This window comes from Pleurodeles waltl, chromosome 6, assembly GCF_031143425.1.
Source record: "Pleurodeles waltl isolate 20211129_DDA chromosome 6, aPleWal1.hap1.20221129, whole genome shotgun sequence".
NCBI lineage: Eukaryota > Metazoa > Chordata > Amphibia > Caudata > Salamandridae > Pleurodeles > Pleurodeles waltl.
The window spans coordinates 1,576,518,920-1,576,543,258 of NC_090445.1; positions in this window are offsets into that span (position 1 = coordinate 1,576,518,920).

The following is a 24,339-nucleotide window of genomic DNA, read 5'->3' on the forward strand; positions in this document are numbered from 1 at the left end:
TAAGGCTACCCTGATTCAAACAGGACAGACTTTCAGTACTGTTTTAACAGGTCAAAGCACTGGAATGACAATTCCACAGAATAAAGTCAAATCTTATAGGCCCTGATGCATTGACAGCTCCTGTGATTATAGGTCAAGTTGTTCCCTTGTTTGCTTCAGGTAATTCTGGAAGTAATGCTCATTCAATAATTGTTTCGACAGTTCCCGAAACGCCAGACGCATCTGCTGTGTTATCCAATTAGTATGTAGAAACCAGTTCATTCAAACAACTCAGAGATTGAGAGAGCAGCTTCTTTTGTTCCACCTTTGATTTCTATACGAATTGCAGAACCTAACCAGATGTTAAATCAGGCAGGACCAGTTCTGGATGCAAGGTTTCATTAGGGACCCCCACTTTCTTCCATGCCAACACCTGATCAGATTACGAGTGAACATTGCAGTACCCCGCAAGTAGATGTGTCCCAGAGAAGCAATATTAGTTTGCAAGTTCTTTCAGCAACAGTTGATGGATTGGTTAAACAATATGAGCCGGCAAGGTGCAACAGGTGCGATAAATAGCAAAGTTAGATCTGAAGAAACGCCAGAGTGAATGTGCCCAGATTGAAGTTAGAATTAAACAAATTAATTTTGGGAACATTAAACATGGCTCAATTGGTAATGTACACAAAAGATAATTGTGATTCATGTGTAAGGATGTTACTTAAAAAGCAGGATAGGCTTATGAAACATTAGAAAAATTGACTGAAAAGTATGAAGTGTATTTAGAAAAATCGAAACCTTTGAAGAGAATGTACAGATTAGAATTCAGTGCCAATGACATTATTAACATGAGATCACCCAGAATGAGAATGCAGATTAAGGAATCAAGTACACACATTCAAACATGGGGAGCATTAGATAAATGGGAAGGCAGATGGGCAAAGAAAAGAGATCAGAAAAAACCTAAGCAGAATTTGTCTCTGGCAGAGAAACTCGAGCTAAGGAAATGTAAAAATGATGCCTATGAGAGAAATCCCAGGTGGAGGTTATGTGCATGTACCCTCGAGTAGGAGTGATATGCTGTCATTTACTAATGATTACCTGAGATTGAGAGAGAAGCCAGTAACATTGTATAAACTGACAGGAAGGTGTGTGAAACTTTCAAAATGCCTACGGAAGATTTGAATACTTTGTTTGACATTGTGGTTCCAACTGACTTGTGGACTGAGTGCAAAAGAAGTGTTGATTGGCCAGACCATGAACCTCTGAGAGACCCAGTAATAGGTGTGGAAACGATAGGTGAAAAAGTGTTATAAGGTAATTGAATTGCTGAAGAACAAAGTGTCTCTGAAAGATATTGATTGGCAGAAGATTGGCAGAATATCACAGGAAACCAAAGAGTCTATTCATGCTTAATATGAGAGATTGCTGCAAACCTTTAAATAGCATAATGGTCCAGAGAACATAGAGCCAAAGGATGTGGGTCATTTTGTGTTTAGGTTTGCGCAGAGATTGAAGCCAGACATTAGTGAAATGATTCAGCAGCACCTGATTTGTTGGCAGAACAAACCCATTGATGAGATCTTGCGGTATGCAAGGTACTGCAGTGATGACATTGAATTGAAGCAGAAATAGTTGAAGGAAAAGTTGTTGGTAATGCAATTGAAGGTTGCACAGAAAAGAAACCAGAGCCCACAGATGATGGTAAATACACGTCAAATGCAAGGTGTGCAATAGCAGGTTAGCAATGTGGTTCAGCCTAGAGGTAGTGGACTTGGTGTTCCGGTTGATCAGAATGGAAATTTGGTTGCGGTTCAGTCATTGATGAAAACAAATCCTTGTCATGCATGCGAAAAGTTAGGTCATTGGCGATGGGAATGTCCATATAATAATGTGAATAATGTGGTACAGAATGCAAGAGTTGCTGAGATTCAAGGTAATAATCAGGTTTGTATTCAAAGAGTTCAAATACCCCAAATTCCGATTGTCCCGGTGTCAACAGATGGAGGTACCACAAGCCCCAATGACATAGCAGCAGGTGATTGTTCCCCAGCAAAGCATGAATCGAATGGCAAATGTAAACATGAATCAGGTAGCATCACAATTTCACTTAATTGATTTGAGTGATGAGCAATTAGAGACATTTCACAGAGAGTTTTGGTGATGAGGATTGGAGGTTAGCGACATTCTTTCAGGTAGATCAACATGGTCCCCATGTAAATGGCAATGTTATGGGACGAGTGTCATTCTTGGTTGACAATGGAGCTACACGTTCAATTGTCAGAACCACAGAAGTACCAACCTTGCCCCTATAAAGAAGGAGAAATTAGGTTGTAGGAATGGCAAACAAGCAGTTGACAAAACCTGTTAAGAACATGTTCCAGTAAAACTAGCTTCATTTGAAGTTAAGCACCAATTTGTCATTTGCGATTCAGGTCCAGTAAATCTGACGTGATCTGTTGTGTAAGATAAACTATTCCGTTAGCTGCACACCTCGAGGGATAGAAATACAAACATATGAGGAAGAAGATGTCCCTGTATAAATGTAGAACAGTACCCATTTGTCTCACTGTATCCAGTGAAAACATGTAATGATTTGCCCAAAGAATTGCTGGAGACAGTTTTTCCTGAGGTTTCGAATTTTTTAGGAAAGGATATAGGACTCATAAAAGGAGTTGAACCAGTCATACTAATAGTGAAGCCATATGCTGTGTATCTGAGGATGCCACCATACAATATGACACCGAGACAATTGCAGGAATAACCCCCTCGATTGATAGCTTGATTGAGCAAGATGTTTTGAAGATAATTATGGGAATCCCTTGTAATACCCCTATTTTAGGATTGCGGAAGCCCAATGGAAAATACAGCATAGTTCAGGATCTGAGAAAAGTGAACAAGATTGTTGTTCAATGTTGTCCAGTGGTACCGAATCCAGCAGTGTTTTTATTTCAGATCCCATGTGAAGTGGAGTGGTTTGCGGTTATTGACTTGTGTCAGACCTTCTTTTCCATTCCCCGTCACGAAGGTAGCCAGTTCCTTTTTGCATTTAAATTTGTGAGTCATATAATTGAACATGGTGTTTTACTCCACAAGGGTATCACCATCAATATTTTTATCAGATTTTGAAGAATAACTTGGAAACCCTTAAAATGCCCTATCATTCAGTTCTAGTGCAGTATATTGACAACCCTTTGGGTGTGTCAAATACTAATCGTGAAGCTTGCAGGAGAGATACCATAGCTCTCTTGAACCATTTAGGAGAAAATGGACATAAAGTTTATCCAGCAAAATTGCAGTACCATAAAAAAGAAGTCTGATATTTAGGTCATCACATGGAAAAGGGTGCAAGGAAGGTGCCCCAAAACAGAATTTCAGCAATCATGCAGATGAAACATTGAGTTACACAGAGGGAAGTCAGAATGTTTCTGGGAAGGGTGGCTACTGCCGCCAATGGATTCCAATTTTTGTTTTTCCTTTTTGTCCAGCTGATACAGAGGTTGACACACAAGGATGTGCCTGACCTGGTTCCATTTGATGACAAATGCATGTGTGCCTTTACCGAGCTAAAAGGAAGCTTGTGCCGAGCCCCAGCTCTGAGAATGCTCAATTACAACAAACAGTTTTCTTTGTTTTGCTGTGAGAGAGATGGATGTGCTCTCTCTGTTTTGACACCATTGCATGTCAATGCAAACAAGCCTGTGGCTTATTATTTAGCCACACTTCATCCTGTGGTTGCAGAGTTGCCCAGTTGTTTAACAGTTGTGGCCACCCTGAGTCAGCATTGAACAGTGCGAAGGCATTGTTATGCGTCAACCACTGAATGTTTTTATCCCCCATTCAGTGGATATTTTGTTAACCTGCACCAAGACTCAAAACCTTACCAATTCAAATTTGACCCGTTATGAGCAAGTTATATTAGGTTCTCCGTATGTCAATATAAAAATATGCAATGTATTGAATTTAGCCTCTCTTTTGCCACATCCAATTGAAAATGTAGGTGACCATGAAGATGAGGTTGAGCATAACTTTCTCGATCTGACTGAATTGTGCACAAAACCAATTTTCAAAATGCCCCTGTGGACGAAAATTACTATGTCATGTTTGTTAATGGCTTGTCAACACCAGGGCAGTGCGCACTCTATTGGCGACTAGAATGCAAAAACCCAGCACTCTCAAAACAACGTAATTTATGCATTGTGCTGATATGTTGTTGTTTAACCTTTTGCAGTGCAAAGTTCAATCCTGAAGACTTATTTTTAATGAGCTTACAAATGCTGTTCATTTGCAATGTATTGCTGCAGGCTTTCAGAGTGTGTTAGGGTGTGGTCCCTTTCCAGGGCCTTCTGGAGACTTTCCCTGCAACATGCCTGGGTGTGGTTGGGGGCCGGGCAAAGACTCTATAAAAAGGAGCAAGCCTAGCTCCAAGTGCTCACTATTCAGAGGTCCCGGTGCAGAGCAGCAGCTACTTCCTGAGCTCCTGTCCCGGTGGGCTATTTGATCTTCCAGACAACTGACTTCATTCGGAGATCCTTGTTCTGGGCGGTAAGACGGTGGTTGGGCTGGCCTCCCGACGCCGTTATCGAGAACTCTCATGTTCTTGGGCCTAATTCTTTTATGATTTGACAGAGTACTTTGCGCGTGTGAAATATGCGCTTGAGTGTTTGTGACATTTGCAGGGTGACTTGCGAATCGGCAAGACGCGCGATTCGTTTCATGATAATTTAATCTTGTTATTCATTGCACGCTACCATTTCTTGACATTTGCATGGTGGCTTAAGAATCGGCAAGATGCGCAATTCGTTTTATGGTATTTTAACTTTGTTGTTCATTGCGCACTACCATTTCTTGACATTTACATGCTGGCTTAAGAATCGGCAAAAGACGCGCGATTCGTTTCATTGCACTTTGATCTTGTTATTCATTGTGAGCTGTTATTTCTTGGAATTTACATCGTGGTTTACGAATTGGCAAGACGCGCGATTCGTTTAAGGATGATTTGACTTTGATATTTATTGCGTACTACCATTTCTTGGCATTTGACATGGTGACACTCGAATCGGCAAGACGCACGATTCTCTCCTCGAGTTTAATTCATGTTGTTTATTGTATGCCACTATTCTAATGTAATATTCGAGTTGACAAGTTATGTGATTTATTTTCCTGGATCCATATTGTGTTATTCATGGTGCACAATCCTTTTATGGTGTTTACTATATATAAATCTACAATATGCACATTTTGTGTTGAAACATTTTAAGAGTACACAGAAGATCAGAGTTTCTAGATGCAATATTGTATGGTCCTAGTATGCATTCTCAAAAAAGGATTTATATGGCTGGTTTAAAATTTAGTCAGAATGTTTTTCTGATTCTCATGTAAAGGAAAGTACTTGAATAAGAAAGTTTTCATTTAATCCATCTTGATTCCTTACAGGTATCTGGCCATCTTGACACTTAGTCATTTTAAACTTAATTCTTAGATTGTTCATGTTTTCAGAATGACTATGCTTAGAATCATAGTCTAGTATTGATTTCAGGAGATGTAATTTTCATATTGTGTGTTCTAACCTTTTTCTTACTACAGGTCTCCTTCCCAGCTGTTTCCCTTCCTAATCCCCTCTTCCCCTCTTGAACTCTCTTAGCCTCCGTGATTTATCTATCAGAGTCTTGGAGCTGTTCAGTGGTGGACGTGTTGGCAACGTGCGCAGACCCCGAGGATCTGGTGAATCTGACATGGCTCCTGTTTAAGAGACCCTGAATGTATCCTGAGAGCAGGTTATGCAGTTTGCACAGTTTCAGGTGTGATAGACTGCCTTTGGAAGCTTGTAATAGTCGTTTTTCTCACATCTGAAATAAACACCTGGTATAGCGGGATCCTGTCAATTTAACATGAAGGTACATGTTCTTCTAAACAGAAAAATATGTCTACATTCACTAGTTCCTACAAAATGTGTGTCTGTCTTTGACTTTAGTCTATGCACACATAATTACCCTACATATTGCCAATCTAAGACTAAGAACCCTTGACTATTCTTCATTGCGGCATGTGTGGGGTCTCTCTCCCAATCTAATACTACAGATCCCTTTTCCAATTTGTTTTTCATTGCCCTCCTTCTTTCCTCAACTTGCCCAATCAACTATTTTTCTACTGGGCTAATTATGCCAGTGAAATTATTCTTGTGGGCACATACTGTTCCAAAGGTCAGGGTAGGTTAAAAGAATGTACTCACAGTCTCAATGTTTTTACATTTAGCAATGCTACTCAGGTGCTTCAAAACAGGCATGGAGGAAAATACTAAGTCATAATTGGAATGGAAGTATTTAAAATGTTCCTGCTCACACAATAGAGTTAGTAACAGACTACAAGAAATTCCATATGGTAGCGGTAAGCTGTGATAAGTGATTTCTTCCTGCACTGATGAAGGGGTTTGCGTGTATACTTAGCAGTCAAAACTTCCATAGTTTTGATATATTCATATAACAATTTGTAATACACATTTGATGTCAAATCTCCCTTAGAACTATCAATATGCAAAAGTCTCTCATCCTCATAAATTCCTCCCACTTGTGACTGAAATGTTCTCAATCTCATTCTCAAGAGGCAAACTCAATCCAACAATCATCAAAATAATCACATTCCCACATACTACTGCTAATCCTACATACACATATTTACATTTACTCCTCTTACGTCAGTTGGGTGTAATAGCTAGTCTAGATTCAGACCACATTATGCTCTTTATTCAAAATTTAAAAAATCAAAAACGAAAAGCAACTTTTAATTATTTCACTGTCTCTTTACAGTATTTTCTTTGTTTGAGCAAAGCAAAACAAAAAAACGTTTCTACAAAAATAAAAACTGCTGCAATTGTTCACAAAGTTCCTTGATTTTCCAGAATGTTCAACAACAGCTTCTCTACTCACAAATGTTCAAATGCATCTAGTGAAAAGTTCAAATGTCTCTACTAATAAAGCATCTGATAATCACTAATAATCACCTCCCCCAAATAATGTCTTTGTTTATCAGGCAGCAATGAGATTTTCAAATTCAGTTCCAAAGCAATCTCAATTTCCAAAATGTTCAGCTGGAGTCGAATTGTTAACACATACAGCAACAAACTCTTTCTCCTAGTCATCAGCTGCGAAATAAGTCAATTCGGGAGCCGAATATCTTTGACTTGGCACTCTTTATCTCTTTGACCTCCTTATTGCACGGCCTTCAGTTTTACTGTCACTTTGATCTGATTCTTCAGTTATTTAGAAATGGTAAGAGGCATTTTATCACTGGCTCTGGGCTTTTCCTGGGCCACTGATCTCCAGGTACAACTCTATTCTCTGGCACAACTGGGGTTTCAATGTGATGTGAGCTAAAAAGAGTCACCTCACTCTGTCTCGACTCTTCTGTACTTTCAACTGCTGTTGACAAGCTCAGAATTTCACAAGACCGAGCATGCTCTGCATTAGCCACTTGTTCAGTCTCCACAGCTTGAGTAACGTGAACCCTCTCTCTCACTGTAACTTACCCTTCGGGAACAGGCACTGTTTCATCAAGAGGACATGGAACTTTGCTTGTGTGGTTTGCATGGACCCAATTTGGAAGACCAGCATACTTCACAGCTGTCATTGTTACTAGAACAACCTGATACATTCCTTTTCAACTCGGCTCCAAGCATGTCTTTCTAACATGCGTTGTCACCATAACCCATGTACCAGGACTCAGGGCGTGACAAAGTTCTCGTTGTGGTTGTGCAGTTGCTTCTCCAACCTGGTAAGACAAAGAAAAAAACACATAATCTAGTCCTTTGCAATAATCCAGTACCAAGTCATCTGTAATGTTCTCCAGAGCATTTGCAGGCACTGCTGGCAATCTGATAGCATGGCCCATGATGGTCTAATGAGGTAACATGCCTGTTTTCCTGTCAGGTGTGCTGCGCATACTCATCAGGACTCATCTGGCCATTTCAGTGTTGTAGACAGGGCCAGCTTTGGTGCTGGTGGTGTCCTGTGCAACAGTCTTTTTTTTGCGACCCCAATCAATGACCAACTCCGCGGAATCCCTTACTACCACTCTGCAAATGAGCCCCTGATCTCTCTATTGCCCCCATTTCACATACATTCATTTGTTTTAAAGCACTAGTAAAGGCCTGCGTTACTAATTCACTCAGTTATCCACATAAAATATAGTTCTGTTCTTTGCAGAATACACCTTAATTCTCTACGCTACTTTATGGCGAGTCAAAGCTGCAAATCAACAAAACTTTCATCTCTCTCCCTAGCAGGAACATTAATCACAATAGGTATCTTGACATTTTAATTGCTTCCTGAAGGCTGGACGCACAGGGAACTTTTCAGCAGGTTGTTTTAAATCACAAGTTTCAGAAGGTATTGCTAAACACAGCGCCCCCCTGATGTCAGCACCCCCCCATCCAGGTCAGCACCCGGTGCGGCTGCACTGCTTGCATCGCCCTAAAGCTGGAACTGGTTGTAGAGGCACATACCTTCCCCAGTCGAGACTTTTGTGTTCCATTAATCTGTTCTACCAGTCCTGAAGCTTCTGATCTTTAACTTCAATGCAATCTATGCTCAACCTGTAATGCCGCACACTTTAGGAATCTCACTGTTGAAATGAGTTCCTTGGTCTGATACCAGAGATGCTGGAACACAGAATCGAGGTATCAACTCTCTCAATACCTGCTGTGCAACTGTGAGGCTATAATTCCTATGAGTTGGTCAAGCTTCTACCCAATAGAGGAATACACACCATAACCAAATGTACCTCTGCCTATTGCACACTGGCAGTTCAATGAAATCAAGCTTGATTCAGTTGAAAGATCCTCCTGATCTACCTATGTGACTCTGGGTAGCAAAGGAATGTTTCCCTACATTCATCAGCTGACACGTTGCACATCTGTGACACGCTGCTGCTGCAAACAATCTAAATCAGGGGTTGCACCATGTTTCCCTGAATGTTCTGATTATCTCATCTCTACCTATGTGTGCCTGTCAATGGTAGTACCTTGCCATTGGGGACAATAAGCTGTTTGGCAACACTGCTTTCCCTTTACTCAACACCCAAACGTTATCCTCCTTCCTCTGGACACATCCTTCTTTAAACCAACCCTGCTTTGCTTCCTCTGTCACTTCTTCCTGTAATATTTTACCTTCTTCACAGATTTCAATAGCAGTCATAAAGAAACTTGTCTCATCATCATTTCCATAGCTCCATTCCTCATTAAAGGAAGTGAGGTGCAGGGCACAATACCTCGCTACTTCGCCTGCATAGGTACTGCCAAGGATACCTAATCATTTGACTTTTGGTGATCTGTGTATTTTACAACTGTAATTTTCACAGGTAACTGTAATTGATAAACATTGTCACAGTTTTCAGACAGGTGATCCAGAAAAGGTCATGAAACCTCTCTGGGACCATAACTGTCCAAAGTCGTGAGCAACAACAAACCCATACTGGCTGTCAATAAAAATGGCCACTTTAAGCTGTTCAAAAACACAGCATGCTCTAGTAAAAGCAATCAATTCGGCTACTTGGGCTGAAAAGACTCCTCAAAGCCAAGAGGCTGCTATCACACTTCTATCACACCTGAGACTGTGCAAACTGCATAACCTGCTCACAGGATACAATCAGGGTCTCTTAAACAGGAGCCATCCACAAACATGACAGTAATTTTCGTCCACAGGGGCATCTTGAAAATTGGTTTGGTGCACAATTCATTCACATCGAGAAAGTCATGCTCAACCTCATCTTCGTGGTCACCTGCATTTTCACCTGGATTTGGCAAAAGAGTGGCTAAATTCAATACATTGCATATTTTTCTATTAACATACGGAGAACCTAATATAACTTTCTTGAGTCTTGGTGTGGCTTAACAAAATATCCATTGAATGGGGGATAAAAACATTCAGTGGGTGACCCACAACAATGCCTTTGCATTGTTCAATGCTGATTCCGAGGGTGGCCACGCCTGTTAACCCCTTGGTTGCCACGGATGTAATGGTTACATCCAGTGGCACAGCACTCAGACGCCACGGATGTAACCATTAGGTCCTGCGACCAGCCCATGGGCTAGCGCTCCCACTCACCCCACCAGGACAGGGATGGAAGGGGAATCTCTTGTCCTTCCACCCTGCCACCTCCCCTGTGACATCTGATGACGTCAGCGTGCGATTGCGTGCTGACCTTATCAGAGGTCACCCCCTCTGAAATCATTTCTCTTCCGATCCGGGGGTGGGGGCGGGTAGAGAGACATGAAAGGAAAGGAAAGGCCTGTGTGAATGTTTTGTGTGGGGGGGCAGCCGCTTAGGAAGGGGTCACTCCCCATGGGGACACTTTACTTTTGGCCATTTCTACCCCCCTTGGGGGCAGATCAGCCTATTTTTGAGAGGCCCATAAAACCCAGCAGAGACCAGGGAAGAATTGTTTTTAAAAAAAAGAGGGTGGGTGGTATGGCCATATCCCCACCCCAGATAAATGGGGACAAAATAGTTCTGCCCACCGGTGGGCAGATGGGCCAATTACCCCCAATCCATTCCCTGGGGAGACATAAAGCCTACTAGGTGCCAGGCAATTAAAAACATATAGTGGGGTGGTGGCTACCAACCAGTATGGGCATGGTTATGCTCCCACACTAACTGAAGGGTGTAACAGTCTTTCAGCTCTCCCTCTGTACACTAAAAGATCTTATCCCAATGGAAAGCAAGAGGACATTTGATTATTTTGGGTTTTGGTGTTACATTTGTGGCCATGAGAGCTTGTCTAACTCTCAAAATCGTCCCACTTGGAATGGTGAGTGCTGCACTTATTGGACTTTTGATTGTTGTGATGTTGAAAAATCTACGAGACCTAGACACATCTGGAAACTAAACATCTGGGTGAGTCCAGGGTGGTATGCTGCACATGCACGCCAAACCATTTTCTTACCCACAATGCCCTGCAAACCTCCAACTTTGCTTGAAAGCATACATTTTCCCCACATTTCTGTGATGGAACCTTCCGGAATCTGCAGGAATCCCCAAAATTCCTACCACCCAGCATTGGCGCACCTATACCGATAAAAATTCTGCCCCACTTGTCAACCTAAAAACTTTTTTTTCCAAACTGCCCTTTTGGACCAGCTTTGGTTCCCCCTCAATTTCAACATGTTTTTGGCTCTTTCCTGTCACAGGCACTTAGCCCACCTCCACAAGTGAGGTATCATTTTTATCGGGAGACTGAGGGGAACGTTGGGTGGCTGGAAATCTGTGCTGGTGTGGTGATTCCACACAGAAATATGGGAAAAATTTAATTTTTCATCTAAATTTGAGGTTTGCTGAGGATTCTGGGTAAGAACACACTGGGGGATCCACCCAGGTTACACCTCCCTGGACTCCCTCGGGTGTCCAGTCTGGGTTTGGTAGGTTTCCCTAGATGGCTGCTGAACCCAGGACCCTCCCTCTCTTACCCCGTCACCCCTCCACAAAAACAGGTATTTTTGTATATGATAATATTGATGTGTCAACGTAGTGTTTTGGGGCATTTCCTGTCATGGGCACTAGGCTTACCCACACAAGTGAGGTACCGTTTTTATTGGGAGACCTGGTGGAATGCTGGGTAAAAGGAAGTTTGTGCCTCTCCTCAGATTCCAGAGCTTTGCAGCATCGAAATGTGAGGTAAAAGTGTTTTTTGCCACATTTTAAGGTTTGCAAAGGATCTTGGGTAACAGAACCTGGTGTGAGTGCTAAAAGTAACCCCATCCTGTGTTCCCCTAGGTGTCTAGTTTTCAGAAATGTCCAGGTTTGCTAGGTTTTCCTAGGCACCGGATGAGCTAGAGGCCAAAATCCACAGCTAGGCACTTTCCGAAAAACACGTCAGTTGTTAATGTAAAAATGTGATGTGTCCATGTTGTGTTTTGGGGCATTTCCTGTCACGGGCATTAGGCCTACCAACACAAGTGAGGTACCATTTTTATTGGGAGACTATTGGAGTGCTGGGTGGAAGAAAATTTGTGGCTCCTCTCAGATTCCAGAACTTTCTATCACAGAAATATGAGGAAAACGTGTTTTTTTTGCTAAATGTTTAGGTTTGCAAAGGATTCTGGGTAACAGAACCTGGTGAGAGCCCCACAAGTCACCACATCCTGGATTCCCTTAGGTGTCTAGTTTTCAAAGGTGCACAGTTTTGCTAGGTTTCCCTAGGTGACGGCTGAACTAGAGGCCAAAATCCACAGCTAGGCACTTTCCAAAAAACATGTCAGATTTCAATGTAAAAATGTGATGTGTCCATGTTGAGTTTCCTGTTGCAGGCATTAGGCCTACCCACACAAGTGAGGTACCATTTTTATCAGGAAACTTAGGGGAACACAGAATAGAAGAACACGTGTTATTGCCCCTTGTCTTTCTCTACATTTTTTCCTTCCAAATTTCAGACAGTGTGTAAAAAAGATGTCTATTTGAGAAATGCCCTGTAGTTCACATGCTAGTATGGGGACCCCGGAATTCAGAATTGTGCAAATAATCACTGCTTTTCAACACCTTATCTTGTGCCCATTTTGAAAATACAAAGGTTTTCTAGATACCTATTTTTCACTCTTTAAATGCCGCCAAATGAATTGCTGTATACCCGGTATACAATGAAAACCCTGTGCAAGGTGCAGTTCATTTATTTTCTCTGGTACCTAGGGTTCTTGATGAACGTACAAGCCTTACATATCCCTGCAACCAGAAGAGTCCAGCAGATGTAATGGTATATTGCTTTAAACAATCTGCCATAGCTGGGAAAGGTTATAGAAGAAAACGTGGACAGAAATGGCTCTTTTTTTCACCTCAATTTCAATATTTTTTTTATTTTAGCTGTCACTTTCTGTAGGAAAACCTTGAAGGATCTACACAAATGACCCCTTGCTGAATTTAGAACGTTGTCTACTTTTCAGAAATGTTTAGCTGTCTGGAATTCAGCATTGGTTTCATACCCATGTTTGTCACTAACTGGAAGGTGGCTGAAAGCACAAAAAATAGTCGGTGATCGTAGCACTGCAAACCACAATCTTTCTTCTGCAGCCCTTTTAAAAAAAATTAAAAAAAAAGACATTTTAGCAGTATTTTGACTAATTTCTTGGTCTCCTCCAGGGCAACCCACAAACTCTGGCTACCTCTAGAATCCCTAGGATGATGGAAAAAAAGGATGCAAATTTGGCGTGGGTAGCTTATGTGGACAAAAAGTTATGAAGGCCTAAGCACAGACCACCCCAAATAGCCAAAAAAAGGCTTGGCACAGGTGGGGGGAAAGGCCTGGCAGTGAAGGGGATAAACAACTGGGCAACTCTGCAACTACAAGATGTGATACTAAATAAGCCACAGGCTTGCTTGCATTGACATGCAATGGTGTCAAAACAGAGAGAGCACATACATCTCTCTCACAGCAAAACAAAGAAAAACATTTGTTGTAATCGGGCATTCTCAGAGCTGGGGCTCGGCACAAGCTTCCTCTCAGCTCGGTGAAGGCACGCATGCAATTGTCATCAAATGGTACCGGATCAGACACATCCTTGCATGCCAACCTCTTTATGGGCTTGGGCAAAAGGGAAAAATGTGGAATCCATTGGCGGCAGTAGCCAACCATTACCAGAAACATTCTGACTTTTCTCTGCGTAACTCGGTGTTTCATCTGCATGATTGCTGAAATTCTCTCTTGGGGCACCTTCCATGTGCCTTTTTCTATGTGATGACCTAAATGTCAGACTTCTTTACTTCATTTTTACAGTACTGCAGTTTTGCTGGAGAATCCGTTTTATCCTAAATGGTTAAAGAGAGCTATGGTATCTCTCGTTGTCACTATACTGCAGTAGAACTGAATGATAGGGCATTTTAAGGGTTTCTAAGTTATTCTTCAAAATCTGATCAAAAATTGATGGCAACTCCGTATACCCTGTTTTGTTTCACACAGAAGTGAGATGTCCTCATGTTGGGTCTGGGAGAGAATGTAAAAGTTGCAGTTTGGAGTCATACTGTTAATTCCCATTGGATGATGCTTATTCAACGTGACATGAACTGATATTTTTGACAAATCAGAGTGCTCTGTGAATTCTAAAATATGAATGGGTATTTGAACTTTGGTCAGTCTGCAGCATTTTCCTGAGTATTTCTGAGCAGTTCCCATCACCTTGCAGAACGCTCCTAATGCGTGCAGAGCCTGATGCTTTGCTGATGCAATTTCCCTCAATGCTGTACCTTTGGATGGGTACCTTCCTCTCTACCATTCGCCATTACCTTTAAAATGCCCTTTTTAGATTTAGAAATGACTCTTGGCCAAGCTTCTGATATGCTGATGCTTTCCTTTTTTTCTTATATTTGCCAAGTTAGTCAGTTAGTTAGTTAGTGACTTGAAACCTGAGATTATCTTTTTCCAAATTATTTATGTCCTTTTTATGGTTTTGCATTTTGTCTGCATGTGTTTTTCCCCATACATGTATTTGATTTGGTAAGTTTTAAGGTTGACCTGTGCCCAGCTAAAGATTATTTATTCTGCTAATTTGAATTGATCAATGATTGTTAAATCTGAGCAACACATTATCTCAGTATCTCAAATGTCCTTGTTGATGTTATGCCTTATTGTTCTTGAATGCTTAGTTTTGTTAATGCTAGTGTGTCAGATTCTTTTTCGACGCCTTAGACAACCCTTCATGATTATGGGCCTGATTCTAACTTTGGAGGACGGTGTTAAACCGTCCCAAAAGTGGCGGATATACCACCTACCGTATTACGAGTTCCATAGGATATAATGGACTCGTAATACGGTAGGTGGTATATCTGCCACTTTTGGGTCGGTTTAACACCGTCCTCCAAAGTTAGAATCAGGCCCTATGTATCTTTATAACTTGTTTTTGAGTCTTCATGACTTTGAGCTTGTGTTTTCAATAAACATTTATACCTTATTCCTGATTGGAGTTTTACTTCTGTGACCACATTGTTCATGGTGTTTAAATTGCTTGGGTGTTGTTAAAATGTTTTTGATGGTCCTACCACACTACTTACTGGATCAAAATTCCGATGACTTACGTGAGCATTTAATTCCTGCGAAGGATGAAAAATGCTACAGTAGATCCTGTATAAAATAAGACTTGAGACAGCCACCATCAATAGGCATGACAGGGGTAGGTGATTGCTGTAGTCTGGATAGATCTACTTGACACAAATGCCTGGCAGACAACCCTAAATCCATTTCAAGCAATAGGAGCCATAGAGGGCCAGGTAGCAGCTCTATCCTGAAGATTCTAGCAATGAGTGATAGTTTCACAGTTTGGAAAAGAAATGCTTGTTAGGTTGCAGCCTACCAGACAGTGCAGCTTTCTGGTTTGCTAAAGATATCTTGGGGATTTTCAGAAAGTTTACCTAGTAATGCATTCCGCTGGTTGATTACCATTGGCTTTGTGGTTTGTAACTCACACTTTCTGGCTTTCAATTTGCTGACTTTATTTGCTGCACTCTATGCCACTGCAATCTACATTACTTCACTCTTCCCTATTACACTCTATGCCACTGCACTCTGCACCACTCTACTCCACTCTGTGCTACTCCTGTTATACCATTGCACTCTATGCCACTCTACTCTTAACCACTGCTCACTACACAACTGCACTGTCACTACACTCTATGCTACTGCACTCTTCTCTTCATCACTGTACTCTATGCCACTGCTGTCTATGCCGCTCTATTCCACTCTACACCACTGCACTCTGACACTCTGTTCTGCAACACTGCACTCTCTGCCAATTAACTCTATGCCTCTATACTGCACTCTACTATGCACTGCTCTAATCTACACCACTCCATTCTACAACGATGCACTGTATGCCAATTAATTCACTGCCACTGCACTCAATGCCACTGCACTCTACGCCACTATACTCTGCAACACTCTACACCAATGTACTCTACACCAGTCCACTCTACTCTATGCCACTCAAGTAAATGCCACTCAAAGAGACTTCACACTATGCCACTCCAATTCATGATATTCTCTGCCACTCCACTGTACAACACTCTACTCCGCTCTTCGCCATTCCACTCTTCGACACTCAACGCTACTCTCCTTTATGCCACAAACTTTTAGCCGTGCTGGACGGCAGTCATGCTGGCTAAAACACATTGGCAAAGCCAATTTTCTTGCGTAGGAGAGACCTATTGGCTTTTCCAATGCCTATTTACAATGACTCTCTGCTGCTTTCATCGTTCTTCCTACATGATAGCTGGGGAGGACTTGAATGTCTAGAAAGAAACAGGCATCCTGCTCTCTGATAGGTGTAGAAAGCATCTTGTGTATACTGTTTATGATGTCGCCCACTAAGTAGCTAACATTGCTTGATCAGACATGCACTTTTATGAAGCACGTTGTTTCTTTTTCGCAAGCATGGTAAAGTATAGGAGCCTGCCAATGTAGGATATAGCAATGGGAAGGGAGGTGGATAGCCATTGTTGAAAGATTTGCCAGAAAGAAACTGGATCAAATAACACTGACGAAAGCTCTATAGGAGATTAAGGGCCACCTTATCGAAGGGTTATTGGGCTCTAGCCTTAAACTGTCTTTAAAAAACAAATTCTAAATTGTACCTTTCAAAGAACATTGGTTTGGTAGGATTGTTCAAAACATGACAATCTATCATTTTCACCTAAAGCCTCCAATCACAGTATCTCCATTTGTCAATCCCTTTCATTTTGCTCTTTTGTGTTTCTTTCTTTCTCATCTCTCGTCATCTCTTAATCTGCATCCTCTCTGCCTCTCTCCAAGTTGTCTCTGAATCTTTCCTTCCCTCCCCCTCTCTTTTCTGTTCACTACTCCAAGTATCATTTACTCTCCCTTTTTTCTTCCTTTCCTTCATTTTTCTTCCTCTTTAATGTCTCACTTTTAAACTCTCCCTCTGCATTTGTATATCACGTTTTGCTTTCTGTGTCACCTCTCTGTTAGCAGTCGTATTTTTTCTTTTTGCCTTCTGCACTCATCTTCCTCTCTAAAACCCTTTCTTCTCGTTTTTTCTCTTCTTTCGCTCTATCGTCCCTTGTCTCCATGTCTCCCTCTCCATAAACTCATCCCTCCAAATATCCTCTACCTGTATATCTTTCACTCTTCTTCTTAGCTGTAGAAGGACGAGAAATGTAGCTCAACATGATTAATGTAAAGCAGAATAAAACAGAAGTATGGCAGGTAGTAAATATACTTGTTCTAAAGAATTCTGATCATTGCTATGCAGTCTTGATGTGGAATTGGAATGCAATATATTTTTGCAGCAGTAGACCTGTAGATAGCCATATACAATATCTCTGTAATTTACACGTAAGTAAAATTGATCCCTGAAATAAGATCAGTTTGTATCATTATTCCAATGAGGAAGAATGTATTCTTTATTTGTATTTCACTCTTTTCTGACCACAAAAACCACTATAACTGTGTGGATAGGTTGATGTAGCTTCTTCACAATCAAAAGAGATTTTAAGTCAGGAGATGTTAAGTTCATCAGAGGCTGGAAAGAGCAATTCAATTACGTTACACATTTTTATCTTGGTGCTAAATCCAGCATCAGATGGCAGGAGGGCTTAATTATGACACCCCACTTTGCTCATGAGAGTTTAACAGGAGGAGTACAGATCCAACTCTACATCTCCGATTACTGTAGAATTGCTAAGCATACAGCTGGTGTAAGTCCTAAATAACTTCTTATTCCAGAGTGGTGCTCAGTTTGTGAAACATACAAACAGGACCATGGGCCAGATGTAGCAAACGTTTGCGACTCGCAAACGGGCCGATTCGCAATTTGCGACAGTGCAAAATCGGAAATGGGATGCAAAAAGCCCATTTCCGACTCGCAAAAAGCGATGGGACCCGTTTGCGAGTCGCATCCGTTGCGACCCCATTTTGCGACCCGCAAATTGCAAGTCGCAATTTGCGAGTCGCAAACCTTATGCAATTGCAACTCGCAAATTGCGACTAGTCGCAAAAAGCCCAGTTTGCAAGTCGCATTTACCACTAACTCAGAGCAGGTGGTAACCATTACCAAAGTATAAAAGGAGACCCAGAAGGCATCTGGGTCACTCAAGATGGCGGACATATACCTGATAGCAGTGAGGAGGAGAGTCTACGCAGCCCAGCAGAGGAGGAGGAGGGGCCACAGACAGGAGAAGATTTATAGAACAAGGCAGACCCTTTTCCAGCAAACTGAAGAGGAGATCTATGATAAATACCGCCTTAGCAGCGCTGCCATTCTAGAATTAATAGATTTACTAAAACCACAGCTAGAACACAAGACTCTGCGTGGCTGCGCCATCCCTACGCATGTGCAAGTACTATGCGCACTGCACCTCTTGGCCTCAGGGAGCTATCAGGGGGTCATTGCCGTGGCAGGTGGGGTATCCCAAAGTGCAGTGTCAAGGTTCCTCAGGGCATTCCTAGATGCCTTAGTAGCGCACAGGTCTCAGTTCATATACTTACCAAGGAATGAGGCAGAAATTAACAGCACGAAGCTGTACTTTTACCGCATTGCCCACTTCCCCCATGTCATTGGATGTGTAGATGGGACACACATTCAAATATGCCCCCCCTCTAATCTGGAACATATTTTCCGCAACAGAAAGTGTACCCACTCACTCAACATACAGGTTGTTTGTGATGCCCATTACGTCATCACGGACATCGTAGCTAAGTTTCCAGGCAGTACCCATGACTCATACATTTTTAGACATAGTGGGATACATCAACGCCTGGAACGTCGGGAGTTTGGAGACGGATACCTCCTAGGTAGAGCTGCATACACCTTGCAGACATACACACAGGTCACTGTGCACGACTATCTGGACTTACTAACAGTGTACTTTTGTGCCCAACAGGTGACAGTGCATATGCTCTAAGGCCATGGATCATGACTCCATTTTTAACACCCAGCAATGATTCAGAGAGGCAATACAACAGTGCGCATAAGAGGACCAGGAACCTCATAGAGCGCACCTTCGGACTCCTGAAGGCAAGATTCCGATGCCTCCACCGCAGCGGAGGCGCCCTCCAATACATCCCCATTACCGCTTTCAAAATTGTGGTCGCATGCGCCATCCTCCACAACATAGCCACCCGACGTGGGCTACCTCTCACCCCTGCAGACCCAGATCCTGATGATGAAGAGCAAGAACAACCACATCGCCATCATGGGGATTGGAGTCTAGCTAATCAAGGCAGACTGAGACGGGACCACATTGCAACGCAATATTCTGGACGGTACGTGTCGACTCCCACCATACTCACCTATTAACCATTTGTTAAGTGGAACAAAAATAACTGTTTTATTAATGTCATGAAGAAACTATATACAAGTTGAAATTGTCCATGGGCAGGAAAATGCCAACCAGTCATGTGGCACATTAACGCCATGTGCCACATGAATCTGTCCTGGCTGTTATCTATGATCTCCTGCCCCTCCTGCCAGCCTGGCTGGTCCCTCCTGCGTCCATGGTGCTGTGCCTACCACTCCTCAGCACCCTACTGTGAGTGGCAGAGACACTGCTCACTGTTGAGCCCTCCTCCCAGGTGTATTTGTTAACTTCCTGGCTGTGATGTCATCATCATGTGCCAGGAAGTGTTTCCAGGGTGTTCTGGTATGCTTTCTGGAGTGTTCTGCTGCATCTGCAAGCAATTTTGAAGGTATTCGCAATTTGCGACACCCACTCGCTAATTGCGAGTTCGTTTTTGCACACTCGCAAACAGCGACCTCGCAAACTGCGGACTCGGACACAGCGTTGCGAGTCCGGCTGCGAGTCACAAAATCGGATCGCTTTTTTTTCTGGCATTCCAATTTGCGACTCGCATTTTGTGAGTCGCATCAACTCGCAAAATGCGAGTCGCAATTTTTATTTTTGCTACATCTAGCCCCTAGTTATTTAGAAACAGTGCTACATGTCCAGGAATAGGTCATAGCAGGGCCTTCAGTCAAATGGACTAGCCTTCTATCTAAGAAAATTATGGCAGCATTCCCATGAATAGCTGTCAATAGCCTGTTGTTCAAAGTATGACCTCCCCAACTAGGAAGTGATCACACAACTCCGTAGTGGATCTCCCCAAATCAGAAGTGTGACAGCCACTGCTAGGAAATGTGTGCACTATCCCATCAAACAGCAGCTCTCCAAAGAGCTGACTGTTCCACTAAAGCATGGAACTAATATTGACAAGTGCTTCTATCTATTTTACTTACTGCTCATGAACTATTTTTTAAAAATCCTGAGCAGCCATTCACACATGCAATCGTGTTTTAGTAGCTACAAGCTTTCATCTTGTCGAGTGAGATCAAATGTCAGAGGCTGATTCTTCATGTACAGGTGTTTACTGTGAAAGTCAATCAATCAATCAATTAATCAATTTGTTGAGCGAGCTACTCACCCGGTAGGGTCTCAAGGCGCTGGGGGTTGGGGGGGATGCTACTGCTCGAAGAGCCAGGTCTTGAGGTGCTTTCTGAAGGACAGGAGGTCCTGGGTCTTGCGTAGGTTGGTGTGGAGGGAGTTCCAGGTTTTGGCGGTGAGGTGGGAGAAGGACCTGCCACCGGAAGTGGTGCAGTGAATGCGAGGGACTGTTGTGAGGGCGAGGTCGGCGGAGCGGAGCTGGCATGTCAGGATGTGGAAGTTAAGTTGTTCGTTGAGGTAGGCCGGTCCGGTGTCGTGGTGGCTTTGTGAGCGTGGATAAGGATTTTGAAGATGATCCTTTTGTTGACGGGGAGCCAGTGGAGGTCTCTGAGGTGGTCTGAGATGAGTTCGTGGTGAGGGAGGTTGAGGATAAGACATGCTGAGGCGTTCTGGATGCGCTGGAGTTTTCTCTGGAGCTTGGCTGTGGTTCCCGTGTAGAGGGCGTTGCCGTAGTCCAGTCTGCTGCTGACGAGGGCGTGGGTGACCGTTCTTCTCGTTTCTAGGGGAATCCACCTGAAGGTCTTGCGGAGCATGCGGAGGGTTTTGAAGCAAGAGGATGATATGGAGTTGACTTGCTGGGTCATGGAGAGAGAAGAGTCTAGTATGAAGACGAGATTGCGTGCGTGGGTGGTGGGTGTCGGGGGCGGCCCCAGGGTGGCCAGCCACCAGGAGTCGTCCTATGCTGATTTGTTGGGTCTGAAGATGATGATTTCGTTTTTTTCTGAGTTCAGCTTAAGGTAGCTTGCTGTCATCCAGTTAGCGACGGCGAGAAGTCCAGTGTGGAGGTTGTTCTTGGCGGTTGTGGGGTTCCTTGTGAGGGAGAGGATGAGCTGGGTGTCGTCCCCGTAGGATATGATGTTGAGTCCGTGGGGTCGGACGATGCTGGTGAGCAGAGCCATGTAGATATTAAAGAGGGTGGGGCTGACTGAGGATTCTTGGGGGACTCCGCACATGGTCTTGGTGGCCTGTGACCGGAACGGGGGGAGGAGAACTTGTATTTTCTTTTATTAAATGTATGGTTGCTTTGTGTGTGGTTTTTTTAAACTATAAGATCTGATTAAATTACTCTTCTGTATGTTCCTTGCGTTACAGTTGTATGCACTGTTTTGTTAGTGTATGTTTTCTTTTAAATATAATAGTTGACGGAATCACTCTTTTGTATTTTCCATTACTGTTTTATGATTGTTTCTTTAAATTGCTTTGTTTTTTTATTTAAAAATGCTTGTTACGAAAGTTGCTGAGCTAGTCGCTCACTCCTGCCCCCACGTCAGAGCCATTGCATCCCAAGAATGCCTCTACCATGACCATATACAAAGAAGGGATGAGCGGACACTAACCCCCCTACCCTGCATCACAGCGGATATGAAGGATAGCCAGGGGTGGGCCACGCCCCCCTATGACATCCTGGTGAACCTTTGGCATTCCTGATTCAGTACTGGCCTTAGGGAGACTGCCGTATCAGCCCCTGCTTTGTGTGAGCAGTGGTGAGGCCAGGGGCTTCTTGCCTGCCCTGACACATACCAGTCACATGTCGCACTGACCCCAAAGTCCTGGCTGTCATCCTTACACCAAAGTCCGGCCCCATCAATCACTTGCGAAGAGTGGGGAACCAGATCTCACATAAGCAACTGTAAACCACACCCTGTGGAAGATGCGCATGTCACTAGGAGCCCGTCCCCAGGCGTCGCTCTCTAGAAAGCACCTGTCTTTTGGCACAACAGGAAGACACTACTCCTAACACCAAGCCAGGAGAGACTGGTGGGAAAGAGACACCGTGACTTGCATGAAAGGGCCAACACTGCAGGACCCCTTGAATTATGCAGTTGTACAACTGGCCCCAGGAGCCACTTTCCCTTTGAGCCTCCTCAGCCACATCCCCTCTCAAGCTGCAACCCTGCCTGTCCCTTCCACAAAGTATAATCAAGCCTGAAGCATGGGAGGCCTGGAAAGATTCTTTCGTTCCGTTTGGTTTGGATGTAAATATGAATAGTACTAAACTTCGTATGTTCTATTTTTGCTTTTGTTTCACACGCTGACATTTCTTTTATTTTTACAGTGCTTTTTCCACTTCTCCTTCCTTTTATTATGTGAGTGTCTAGTCTTTTGTTTTGTGAATGTTTTCACCCGCTCTCATCAAACACATTCATTTGTGCCTTTACATCTATTAAGCCAAAATATATTAACCTTGTTCTCCTAATCACGTAGTGTTTTTAATATCCTGTTTCTTTAAATTACTTCTGCTTTCACTATTTGTTTGCCAGGTAAACTCTTGCTACGGTAATAAACAATAAATGGATTCCAATTCAGACTTTTGTCTCCATGATTTCGCAACCCTTTGATGTGCAAGCTGTAACTTCATGCATGTCCAAAGGTGTGAGGTGCTCCTCCAGTTCACATGCTGGTAGGCGCCTTTGTGTCTGCAAGGTTTGACCCTGCAGTTTCCAGACATTCCACAGAAGTCACGAATTTACTGCTAAATCCATGGCTGTGCCAAAATGTTTCGATTTTGCATGTATCGGCTTTTGTTATATCCAATGCAATATTTCATGAAAACAACTTTATCTGAATATATCAATTACATTTTTTTAAGGTTCACCGCAAATTCCTATATCAACCACGTTTTAACCCTAGTCTGTGCTCCCATTCCCGTAAATATACGTAGTTCATGACTCCGTTATCGTTTTGGGAAATGTTGGCTGCAGTTTATTTACAATTGATTTACAACCTGTTTGCCCTGCTTTTATGAGGGCCATAAATCATTCCGTCATTTCAGGTGTATGTGCAACATGGGGGTAATGCGTTGTCATAAATCATCTTTTCACCCATTTGGTTAAAAGCCCCTGGGTTATTCTTACATTGTTAAGGTTTGTCATTACACACTTTGCATCTTAACAGCTCCCATATATTTTAATATCTGCATGTCATCTGTCCATCAATAATTTGCCACCACTCTCGCATTTAGTCCTTTGTGAATCTTGCCCCTTGGCGTTGGCGGTATTCCTTTTCTATATATAGGAGGGTACTCATTTCTTTTTAGGCTTAACTCGCTACCTTGTTTAGTCCTTGTATCCTGCTCTCCGGCGGACCCGGGCTGCGAGTGGCGTGTTTCGAGTACCTCCCCCGACTAACTTACTCTGCTGTGAGGCATCCCAAGGTAAGTAGCCCTGCCACCCCGCTGTGTTGGGTGTGGCCTTTGTTGTTCTTTCGCTGACCTTCTCCGCTCACCCTTTGCCCCCAGCCTGCGACGATCTGGGTCTTTGGTTTTAGGTGTGGGTGGGTGGGTGTCTTTGATCCTTCGCTGCCCGGCCGCCCCAAAGAAGATGAGGGGTTCCGGTCCGGGCAGCCTTTTTTAAGGCCTTAGCCTGGCCCCAGGTGTCAAAAGGGGAATTTCAAGCCCTGCAGCGGCCCCACATTGGACCACCTAAAGTTTATTGCCCCCCCTTCCTTCTGCTTATGCCCAGAGCGAGGTGGGGGCGCCACAAGGGGAGGCCACTTCCGGTCCCCCGCCATTGTTCGTGCGCTGCGTTTCAGTGCGATTTATTACTCGAGGGCCTCAGCAGGATTTCCGCTCCGGCCCCTTGAGCGCCGTTCAGTTGCGGGCCTTCGTCTTAACTCTGTACATCATTTCTTCATATTGCCTTCTTGCTTTCTGTCTCTACTAATGATCTAGTTTGCCCTGGCCCTGCTTTTTTTGTAATATTGATTACGTTGAAAGTTTGTGTTCTCTGCCCTGCAAAATAACTAACCATTTTATTGGTCTTTCATCCCTGCCTCACAATAATTTGAATTGAATATTTTTATAAGGGTTTCAAGAATACAACTGTGATCACATTCAAAAGCGTTCATAGACCAGGCACATGTATTTGCAATATCAAGGAATTCCAAGCAGTCTGGACATATGAACATAAACAGCTGTAGCTGAGTGTCTTATTCT